This window comes from Tupaia chinensis, unplaced genomic scaffold (assembly GCF_000334495.1).
Source record: "Tupaia chinensis unplaced genomic scaffold, TupChi_1.0 Scaffold000174_1, whole genome shotgun sequence".
Taxonomy (NCBI): Eukaryota; Metazoa; Chordata; class Mammalia; order Scandentia; family Tupaiidae; genus Tupaia; species Tupaia belangeri.
In genome coordinates this window covers 3,041,539-3,053,235 of record NW_006159649.1, presented here as the reverse complement: position 1 = coordinate 3,053,235, position 11,697 = coordinate 3,041,539, and the positions used below count along the sequence as shown (strand labels likewise).

General features: G+C 37.5%; 1 pseudogene; it reads left to right on the top strand.

Annotated features, from left to right (window-relative positions):
* The first annotated feature begins 9,891 nt into the window (after positions 1 to 9,891).
* LOC102491964 (T-complex protein 1 subunit eta pseudogene) lies at positions 9,892 to 11,338 on the top strand (annotated as a pseudogene).
* Positions 11,339 to 11,697: the final 359 nt, after the last annotated feature.

The window sequence follows — 11,697 nt, the reverse complement described above, 5'->3', positions numbered from 1 at the left end:
GTGCAAACCCAAAATTCCAACAGGACACAGAGATGGAGAAAAGAAGGAATTGTAGTATGACCATGTCCTATGGAGAGAGGAATTTTTCTCCTTTCTCTCTCTTTCCATTTTTCTGTATCTTTTTGGTGAAAATCAATGCCCTTTGATGGGCAAAAAGGAAAGAAAGAAAAACAAAGAAAAAAAATTGAAGCTGTGGCTACAGTTGCCCAGGAGTGATAAAAATGTACCTTATTGCTGATAATTGTCAAATTGCAAGTAATCTGTAGATTCTGATACTTTAAAGAAAATTATTAGAATCTTGAACTTTCTACAGAACATACATTTCAGTTGGTTGTAATACAGTATTTGGGAGGGTAAATCCTATTTTGCCCTGGTAACTTCCTTAGAATAAAATACTAGAAAAAGTGTAATGATATTTTTGTTTGGTTAAATTTGCTTTTACTTTTTGCAGTGTTATTGTTTTTGCTAAAGACTAGATTCTTGGAAAGTGCTAAAACTGGTAATTGTCTTAATATGAGAAGACTGTAGTCTGACATCAGTTGAGACAATCTAAAATTGGTGTGTTTCATTGTGAATGATCAAGACCAAGATAGTGCTAACCAAAGAGTTAGTGGTTCTTCATCTTTCTCACTCTGTTTCTTAGCAAGAGATGAAATTGTCTCACAGACAATCTAGAGTATACTATGATTTGAATGTTTGTCCTCTCCAAAACTCATGTTAAAATTTAATTTTCAGGGACCAGCAGTTAGTGTAATGGCTATGTCTCTGGACTCCCACGTAGTCGACTGCGATTCGCGTCCCGGACCTGGTGGCTCAAAACTCACGCCGGGCACGTGTGCGTGCATGCCCAAGATCCCGAGAGGAGAACGAAGGAGAAGGAATTGCAGCGTGGTCATCCCCTCTGGGGGGTGATTTCTCGCTTTATTTCTCTCTGTCTCTTTGTGTATGTCTGGCAAGCCCACGTGCCCTATAGTGAAAACCTCTCAAAAACAAAAAAAAAAGGAAATAGAAAAAATTAATTTTCAAATGCTATGGTATTGGGAGTGGAGCTTTTAAGAGGTGACTAGGTCATGAGATCTCTGATGTCTGGGTGTTGTTTAAGGCCTTAAAAAAAAGACTTTCAGAAGTGGATTCTCTCTTATTTTCTGACTTCTGCTATGGGATGATGTAGCATCGTCAAATGATGGTCCTCAACAAATACAGAGCAGATGTTGGTACCATTCCCTTGGACTTCCCAGCCTCCAGAACCATGACTCAGATAAATCTCTTTTCTTTGTAAATTATCTAATCTGTAATATTATGTTGAAACAACACAAAACAGACTAGGACAGTGTAAAAATATTAAATAGTTTTCCAGCAAGTAAAAATACTTTATTCCCATGCAAGTGGTTGCTATTGTTGTCTTGAATGGATAGAATGTGCGACATTTTGTTTTCCTTCTTTTGCATATATAGGTAAACGCATGTGCACATACAAGCATTGGTCTTTGTAATAAATGTATATTTCCCTTGTAAAAAGAAATGCTGATTCTTTCAAAAAGAAATGAGTAAGGGGCTAGAGAGTGGCATAGTTGTTCAAACATGACAATCTGTGAGACTGACCCATGTGAGAAAGCTCTAGGCTAAAGGCTGGTGACCTTTCTGAGTGTGCAGGGCATAAGCATGCCCATGTTTCCGGCATGATTGGGTCGGGGGTGACTGTAGAATCAAGACTACATTGGGGCACAGTTTTTGTCTCTCTCTTTCTCTGTCTCTCTTTACCACAAAAGAATTAAAAAAATAAATGAGAAGTTACATCATTATATAAAATTACATAATGGCTTTCGGGTAAACAGTATTTTATCTGGGTATATTGTGCATAGTGTTGGTAATTTTTATTGCAATAAAATGTATTCATGTTAGTAAGTAATTATTTGATTCTAACCAAGTATTGTGACTGCTGATGAACAAAGGCAAGTGCCAAATCTCCTGAAGCTCACAATTTAGGTGGGGATAATAGATAACTATGTAACATGTCCAATGACAGCAAATGCTGTGGGGGAAAACACTGAGAAAATATGGTGAGGAGATGGAGAGTGAAGCAGAGTATGTTATTTATGTAGAACAAACAGGAGAAACCTCACCGAAGGGGCGTTCCAACATAATCTCACTGAAGAGAGTGAGTCACATAAAAGTCTCTGAGAATGACCACACGAGCAGAGGATGTGCAAGTGAAGAAGAGCCCAGTGGAAACATACCTGGTATTTTCAACATCAAGGCTAGGGTGGATGGGGGAAATTTGGAGGAGGAAAGAAGGGTTGAATATGAAGTTTAGCAGGAGGTTAAATTTTATGGGATCTTTATAGCTATCTTGTTCTGAGTAAGTGGAAAAGTTGTTAGAGGATTTTGTATGGAAATGGCATGGTCTGTCTCATTGTAACAGGATCATGCTGGATACCACGTAGAAAATTAACTCTAGCAGGTATGAGTAGAATTGCGGAGCTAGTATGGAGCCACCAGTAGGCCAGGGGAGGGAGGATGGTGCTCTTTCACTGGGTTTCTAGGTGAATAGTCCTTGGATATGTAGAAATCTACGTCTCTTCTGAATGTTTTGTGTCTTAGGAGATTTCTTCTGTAATATAAATGAAGATCTCATCTCCAAAGCAGCTGTGAACAATACTACTGGCTCTGGTTTGAAATAATCTCCAACTTATTTTGTATGGTGAAGAACAGGATTACTATAATGACAAAATTAATCTTTCAATTTTAGTTTCAACATTTAGTACATAATTCCATATACTATTGAAGAGATATTTGGGGAGTATGAGTATTAGAATTTAAATGGCTTATATTAAAATCTATTATACCCATTTAGGTCCAAGATTAGATTTTTTTTTTCATGATGCAAGGAAAAGAGAACAGAATCTGAGATTACAGTCTTGGAATTGAAGCTTTTCTACATCAGAAGACATGACTCTTATATATGCAAGGGTCAAGTGTGTCCAGGAACACAATGCAGAAAGAAGGACTTAACCTTCAAGGAAATATATATCCAATTTTGGATCTTCACAACAGCATTAAAAAAAGAGAGAGAAATGAAAACAAAGAGTGGAAAAGGGGAGATGAGATAGCAGAATAGATTGTTTACTTGCCTTTGTCTCCTGGATTTTCATTCTTTTCTTTTATCTCTGCAGCCTTGAGGATTTATTGGCACCCATTTCATTTGTCTTTCTCTGGGTTTAAAATTGAGGTGATGAGATGGAATATTACCTGTGCACTACAGAACATCCATGAGTGACATGTGATAGTTGCCTGGGAAACTAGAGATGAAATTCTATAGGCCTTTGAAATGCTTTACATTTGAGGATAAAGCTCAGCTGAAGTTTAAGCAGCATACTGACAGTAAACATTGATCCCTTATGTTATCTGTTAGGAAGTTTGAGCTTCAGATAAGAGAAAATACCCCAATAAGTGGCTTAACCCTTAAAGAAGTTTATTATCTAATATAACTGAAAGTCCAGAGGCAGGGTGGACACCTAGTATGATGTAATGAGAAGCCCAATATAATACAAGACCCATGTTCTTTTCTTCTTTGTCCTATCCTGTACCCAGTATCGGCTGCCTTCTAAGTCTAGCTGTCCTATGGTTTCAGGATGGCTATCAGCTACTGTCACAATGACATTGATTTTTATTTACTGCTAGCAGGAAAGAAGAAGGCATATTTCTCCTTTAAACAAAAGGAAACATTCCTTCTCTTCAATCTGATTTGAAAAGCACTTTTCATGTCTACTCTAGACTAGAGAATGCCATTTATGGCTGGCTTAAACTAATCAAAATATCTCCCTTAAAGATTACTGAATCTCTAAGCTAAACTGGCTTCAATTATTCTACTAAGAAAAAAGAAAAAGAAAATAAGTGTTAGGTGTCATATATATCATATAGTGGGGAGTCAATGGTTAATCGCAAACACTACTCTGGAAAAAATCTTTAAAGAATGCAATCTTCCCTCCAAGTTCCCATATTATATCCCATGTCATCAAATAGTGGATATATATTTATTTCCCCTAGTAATGACAAAAATAGAAAAAAAAAGGGGAAAATGCTCCTTTAACAGTATTTGGAGGCTCTTTATTAAAGCATTTAGAAATAGTAATTTTAAAACGTAAGTGATTCTAATGTCTCTGTGGAACATCTGAAAGTTAAAATCAATGATTCTTTGTGATGGTGTAACAACATGTTAATTACACTTTCCTGTATTTTAAATTCCTTAAGAGAGTCATACAGAAATTTTAGTATCTATGTTAATTAAATCTAGAGATACAAATACTATTAAGTAATGAAATGAAACAAGTCTTTTTAAGTCTTTTTCTTCCTTTCTGGCTGGAATCCTGAATTTTTCTTTGCCAAAATAATTTTGGCAGATGAAGGCCTGATGAAGCAACAAGGGCTATCTAAGATAAGCTCTTGCATGACTGTAATCTATATTTTAATAAAGTGTTATTTTTATTAATGCCCATAAAGACCACAAAATTAGTGACTTCAAACAATGCAAATTTGATACCTTTCAGCTTCTCTGGGGTAGCAATCTGAGCATGGTACAGCTGGGTTCTCTGGGGCTTTATAGGGTTACAGCCAAGCCTACAACCAAATGCTGGTCACCCTGTCATTCTGATCTGAGGCTCGGTGTGATTTTTTGGCAGAGTTTAGTCACTTTTAATAGGACTATCCCCAATGGGGTCCAGCAGATGGCATTGTGGTTAAGGTGTGGGAGTTCCACATAGCTGACTGTGGTTCCGACTCCAGATCCTGAACTGAGAGGCCTGAAACTCACATCAGGCACATGTGGATGCATGTCCAAATGCCTGAGTGGAGAATGGATTCAGGTGTTTCTATCCCACCCCCAGGGATGGGGGAGTCTCACTTTCCATCTCTGTCTCTTTGGCATGTGCATGTGCCCTATAGCAAACATCTCTTTAAAACAGTAAGAAAGAACTGTCCACATATTTCAGCTAAAAATTGACCCAGTACTACTCTTGGGCTCCTAGAGACCATTCAGGTCCTTCATAATTGGTTTTGACTGGGATAGTAGAAACATGTCTTTCTGACTTTGAATCTCATACTTCTAGACCAAGATTCAAGGGCTCATATGAAGGTTAGGCTTCTTGGGTAATCACTCTCTCTTAAAGACAATTGATCTGAACTCAAATTTTATATGAAAAATCTTTCCACAGGAGTACCTAGAAGTGAATAACTGAGAACAGTCTGTAAACTTCAGGGAGCTTTCAACACAGGAGGACTTAGATAACAATGAAAATGTTTATTACATCTCAATGGAAGATCCATGTATTATTCCCAACACTTTATTTTTTATTTAAATTTATTTACATTCATTTACTATACATCATTATAGCATAAAAAATAAGATTTTCCATCCAAAATGCACTATATATTGGCTCAATCAAGCACATCAACATATGTGTTATCTTCAACAAATAATTTTCCATTTCTTGTTTCCTGTATATATACATATATTTCCCATCTTCAATTTCCTATCTCTTGCCCTCTGCCATCTCCCATCCTCCTCCCACACTGTCTCTGGTATCCATGGTTGCTTTCTATGCCTTTTTTTCTCCCCACATTTTATCGGTTCACTAAAGATCTTAATTAATTTAAATATTTTCAATAGCAAGCACAGCTAAATATGTCAAAGGAACCCACTCTTCTCTCTTTTTTTTTCCTCTTTCTCTTTCCCAGCTCCTTTCTATCTAACAGAACTTAAATCAGTACATTTTTTTAGAAAAAGCAAATAAATAAATACCTCCTAAGACTGAAAGGACAGGATGAGAAGGGTAAGATAATAAAGAAATGTGTGAAAAAGCTAGCAATAATGTAACTGAAGTGAAAATGAGCAAAAAAATAAATAAAAACAAACAACAAACAAAATCAGGTAGTCATGAGAAAGAAGATGGCTTGATTTAAAGTTAGAGCAAGAGGAAATATTTCAGGACAATGAAATGATGGGAAAAGCAAGGTAGAAATGACAGAGTTGAAAGTGACACAAATGTGCTATAAAAATGTACAGTCATCAAATGTCAAAAAATAGATATTATTAATTAAAAAAAGTAACGAGATTAATGACATCTGTGGCCGGGGATTTGCAGTTAGTTTGAACAAAACACTCAGCTTCTTTTTTCTAAATCATTTCCCATGAAAAGAAAGTCTCAGGGCAGCACATATTTGTATATATATCTTGATCTTGTTAACAGTATTTCTCAACACTCATGTTGCTATGATCTGCTTTCTGCTTCAAGGAGCCAGGCAAAACAGATATTACACTTAATAAAAATATATAAAGGCCAAAAACATAGCCACAAAAAGAAGAAATTAAAAATAGACCAAATAGCCTTAGATTCTTCTTGCAACAAACTATCAGTAATTGGAACAGGAAGTGGGAATGTCTATTGCTCAATTTTTTTTTTCTCCTTTCTTTTTATTCAGTATGCTGATAAGAAGGAACATAATTTAAAAGCAACTTCACAAATTCACTTCCCCCAGAGCACCATAAAATAAAGAAATATCACATATGATATATATATATATATATATATATATATATATGCTTATATGTGGTGATGGGAAGAGGTGTGAGTATAAAATACACATGTGTATATGTGAGTATAAAATTCAGCCCAGCTGTCCAAATTTCTATCCTTTATACATACCATCTGTAGCTCTTCTAAAATAAATTATGAACAATTGTGGATTTATTTTGACTTTAAGAAGAAGAAATGCATGATATCTATAACAGAAGAGACTGTAGTTTGACTTCTGATTTTTTACTATGGGTAGAGGTGTGTTTTTGATGTCCCTCAGCCTTCAGGTTCTTAGCTCCATAGGCAGAAGCTCAAAGTGCCTATGACAATTAGATGCCTGACTGCTGATAATGTCCTCTATAAAGATGATCTTTTCCTTTATTTATTTATTTATTTATTTATTTGCCAAGACACTGTTGACCATGAGGTGCTGCTGTTGACTTATTTTCACTTTCTTGTAGGAATTTGTGAGAGTTTTGTAAAGAAACAAAAAGAATTGAAATGAAGCATCTCTCTCCCTCTGCCAAGAAGCTTTGGAAATAGCAGAAGGAGGATTCAAAACCTAACCTTATGACTCTGATGTCATCCCGATTAGATGACTACTTGTTTGGACTTTTGTAAGACACCTCCAGTAAGAATGAAGGAGAGTTCTCAGATTATTGGCAGAGATTTGCAGGAGTATTGATAACAGTTGCCAAAGACAACTAATAATTGTTAGTCTAAAGTGAAAGGCAGGGGTCAGCAGACGGTGTGGTGGTTAAGGTGCTCGACTCTCACGTGGCTGCCCACAAATTAACTCCTAGACCTGGTGCCTTGCTTTCCTCACTTTCTGTCTCTTTCTGCCACTTTCTAGTGAGTGTGTGTTACCTGTAGCAAATTAAAAAATAAAAGTAATGATAAATAAAATGAAGTAAATAATTCTTTAAAAATAATTTAAAAACAAAGTGAAAATCCCCAACATTGGCCTCCTTACACATGTGCACCTACTATTCCCCCTGGGCTCTAAGAATGATGTCTTATAAATGAATTATGATTGATGGATCACCAGGCAACATTTCTTTTAGCAAGGCCTCAAAAAAAAAAAGGGGGGGGGGAGAAAAAAGAAAGTAGCTTCTCCTCCACTTCCCATGTTGTTCAGGTTTTAGCATTCATTACAGAATGCCGGAAAGTTATGACACTTGCAGCTATGAGCACACGCATGGCTTTCAAAATGAAGTTCAAGAAAACCACCAATTTATCAAATAGGCAGTGGTATTTTCCTCTCATCATAGGGTACTTGAGAGTTCTATGATTCTTTGCTTCTGGAAAATTTGCCATATTATTTTGCAAAAGACAACAACAAATATGCTGAAGACGATCTTGTCAAGCTGATGTTCTCCTTCTGTTTCTTGAACTTTACTTTGGTTGAGTCTCAACTCTAATGAAGACTGACATGGATAATTCTCCACTGAAAAGTTCAAGTTATACCAAAGTCAATATAAATATTTGTCCTCTTATGTCTCTACAACATAGACACTCTTCTGTTTTCCTGAGAGAATATATTAAGAAACATGGTTGACTATTATTCTTAATATATACTTCTTGGGAAAATAAAGTGATTTAACTTACAATGCATAAGTAGCATAAAAATGAACTATTCTTGAAGTATATTTAAAAAGAAAAACAGAATTTCACTGCAGAGTAATAACTAATTTAAATACAAAACAATAATATTGTCACTACCACCTGGCTCCATGACCTGGTGATTAAGGGAACTGGATTCCACAGGACTGAGTGCAATTTGAATCCCAGCCCTTGCTCCTTGAAAAATATGCCCGGCACATGTGTGTGTCCCAAATCATGATAAGATAGAATACTAGAGAAGAAGGGATTGCGACATGACAGCCCTCCATTGGAGATATTTTTTTCTCTGGCTATTTCTGGTGGGTTCATATGCCCTCTGGCAAATAATAATAATAATAATCTCCTCACTATGCACCTTTATTCTAAAATGTGTGAATGTGACTTAACAAGTTTCCAGAATACTGTTTATAGAGAAAGGTTTTAGGGTTGATATTTTTGTTTGTTGCTATGTCTTCACTCGACAAACCAAGCTGTTAAGTCTGTAATAATGGGTTAAACTGATTCTCCTATTACATCTGGAATGCAAGAGAAAATAATTTATTAAATTATTTTTTATTCAAATGATTCCAGGGTGATTATCATAATGTCTCAGTAATCAGACTCTATTTAAATAAATTAATTCAATAAAATATTATCCTAAATTGTGTCTTAATGAAATAATTTCATTAATACAGTCAGAAGCAACTAGAAAATTTTCCAAGCATTTTAAAGAGCACCAGCAGAATAAATGTGATCAATATGAAGGAACTTGAAAAAAAATGAAATTAAGGTACAAGATTATTTTGGTGCAAAATAATGTTGAAAACCCATGCAGTTTTTAATAATAACATTTTCCATAAAAGTTTTAAAGACCTCTCATACAGAATGGCTGATGGTGAAATTTACCAAGTTAAAGAAGCACTATGCTATTGGTTAGTATAGGATAATACTATTGCTTCCTAATATACTGAAAGTTTAAGCCTTCCTACATGAAAATATTTATGTTGCATCTTTTTTATTTCTGCAAAATCACTCTAAAGCTTCATCACATTTATATTTTGCTGTCTCTAAGAAAGCAATATTCTTTTTTTTTTTTTTGGAGAGGTTTTTTTTTTTTTTTGCTATAAGGCGTGTGCGCGCGCCAAAAAGACAGAGACAGAGAGACAGAAAGCGAGAAATCACCCCCCCAGGGGGGATGGCCACACCGCAATCCCTTCTCCTCCATTCTCCTCTTGGGATCTTGGGCACGCACACACACGCGCCTGGCGTGAGTTTAAGCCACCGGGTCCGGGACACGAACCATGGTCAACTATGTGGGAGTCCAGCAACATAGCCATTACACTAACTGCTGGTCCCAAAAAGCAATATTCTTTTTTAAACCAAGGCTGAAACTTCTACTTATGTATTAATTCTTCTCATTGTTCTGTCAACTCTAGGGCTTTATCAGATAATTCTAAAATTATAAATGCTTGCCTTTCTTTAATTTGCCACTTATAACTACTTTCTTTTCATCTGCCTGAAAATATGCTTAGAGGTGGACAACAAGCCACCCTCTCCCCCAGAAACAACTTTCTCTTAATGGTACTGCCTCCAAGCTACTTATCATTCCATCATTTTTTTTCCCTCTTTTATTCAGAAATCTTAGAAAATTAATGTACTGAACTGGATGCCCCACATAGTAAAAGTGAGAGTGGTGGGCCACTGAATAAACTTCCATGATGCTGCCCACACCAGTTATCCTGTTAAAAGAGGGGACCAATAGCTTCCAATGTCCCCAAGTTTGTGGGTAGTACCAGTTTCTGCTGGGTTATTGCTGGGGCTGTAAGAACCACCCTGTATTCCCATGGCATGGACAAGCTAATTGTGGATGACTGAGACAAAGCAGCTATTTCTAATGATGGGGTCTTGATGTCACCCATACTCAGCAAAGGACTTTAGATAGCACCACCTCAGTGATGTTGCTGGCTGCAGAGTTCTTGAAGTGGGTGAAACCGTATGTGGAGGAAGGTTTGCAACCCCAGATCATCAATTGAGTTTTCTGTGGAGCCCCTCAGTTGGCAGTTAATGAGATCAGAAAAACTGCCATGACCAGGAAGTAGCAAGATAAAGTGGAGCAGAGGAAGAAGTGTGTCATGTCAGCACTGAGCTACAAGCTGATCTCCCAGCAGAAAGCTTTCTTTGCCAAGATGGTGTTGGATAGCTTGAAGAAGGTTCAGGGTTGAGCCTTACAGGAGTCTGAAGTGGTAGATGGTGTTGCATTCCAGAGACCTTCTCTTACACCGGGTTTGAAATGCAGCACAAAAAGTATAATATAAATATAAAAGGATTGCCCTTTTAAATGTTGAGCTGAAGATGGAAGCTTGGAAAGATCAAGCTGAAATCAGAGTACACTGTTGAGGATTATCTAGTGATTGTTGATGCTGAGTAGAACATTATGACAAGTTAGAGAGGATCCTTCATTTGGGAGCTAAAGTTGTCTTGTCCAAACTTCCCACTGGGGACTTGGCCACCCAGTACATTGCCGACAAGAACATGGTTTATGCTGGTCAAGTGACTGAGGAGGATCTAAAGAAGATAATGATGGACTGAGGAGGCTCAGTCTAGACCAGTGTGAATGCTCTGTCTTCAGAGGGGCTGGACAGTGATGGGCGTTTGAAGAGATCTAGATTAGAGGCAAGAGGTACAATTTCTTCAATGGCTGTCCCAAAGCCAAGTCATGTACCTTCATCCTTCATGGTGGTTTGAACAATTTATGGAGGAGATAGGGCGATCCCTGCACAATGCACAATCCCTGCATCATGATTGTCAGGAAGGCCACCAGGAACAAGTCAGTGGTGACTGGTGGTAGGGCTCACCAATTACCTGTGGGATTACTCAAGGAATATTCTGGGGAAACAGCAACTGGTGATTGGGGAGTATGTGAAGCTCTTGGAAATTACTCCACACCAGCTGTGAGACAAGGTTGGTTTTGATGCTACAAACATCTTCAAAATGCTGTGGACTCGGCATGCCCTGGTGCACATGGCATGGGGTGGATCAGCACCTGACAGCCACTTCTGAGGCTGTGTCTCTTACGTGTCCATAGATGAGACTGTCAAGAACCCTGGTTCATCTGTGGACACTCCCCCAGCAGCTGTCCCACTGAGAGACACACCTGCCACCTGACTGGCTGGCTTCAGGAACACTTACTCTCCTGGCCTGATTAGTCCATGTTACAATGAGGGGGTAGTAATTTGCCTCTGCATTTTCATGGGAGGTTATGTAAATAAAACTTAAAACAAAGAGAAAAAAATATGTCCCTAGTGAATTATCTTCTGAGTAACTGATGTATTTTATATATTCAGAATTCTTTCTTTCCAAGATTACCAAGTGTGGAGTGCCCCCGCCCATCGCCCTCAGCACCTATTTCAAAATGGCGTTCAACGGAAGCCTGCTGAGCACTCAAAGCAGTAAACAACTTTAAGGAAGTAGGGCAGTGGGGAGTGTGGAGAGCACGGGAACACCGCATGCAACCAATCCTCTTT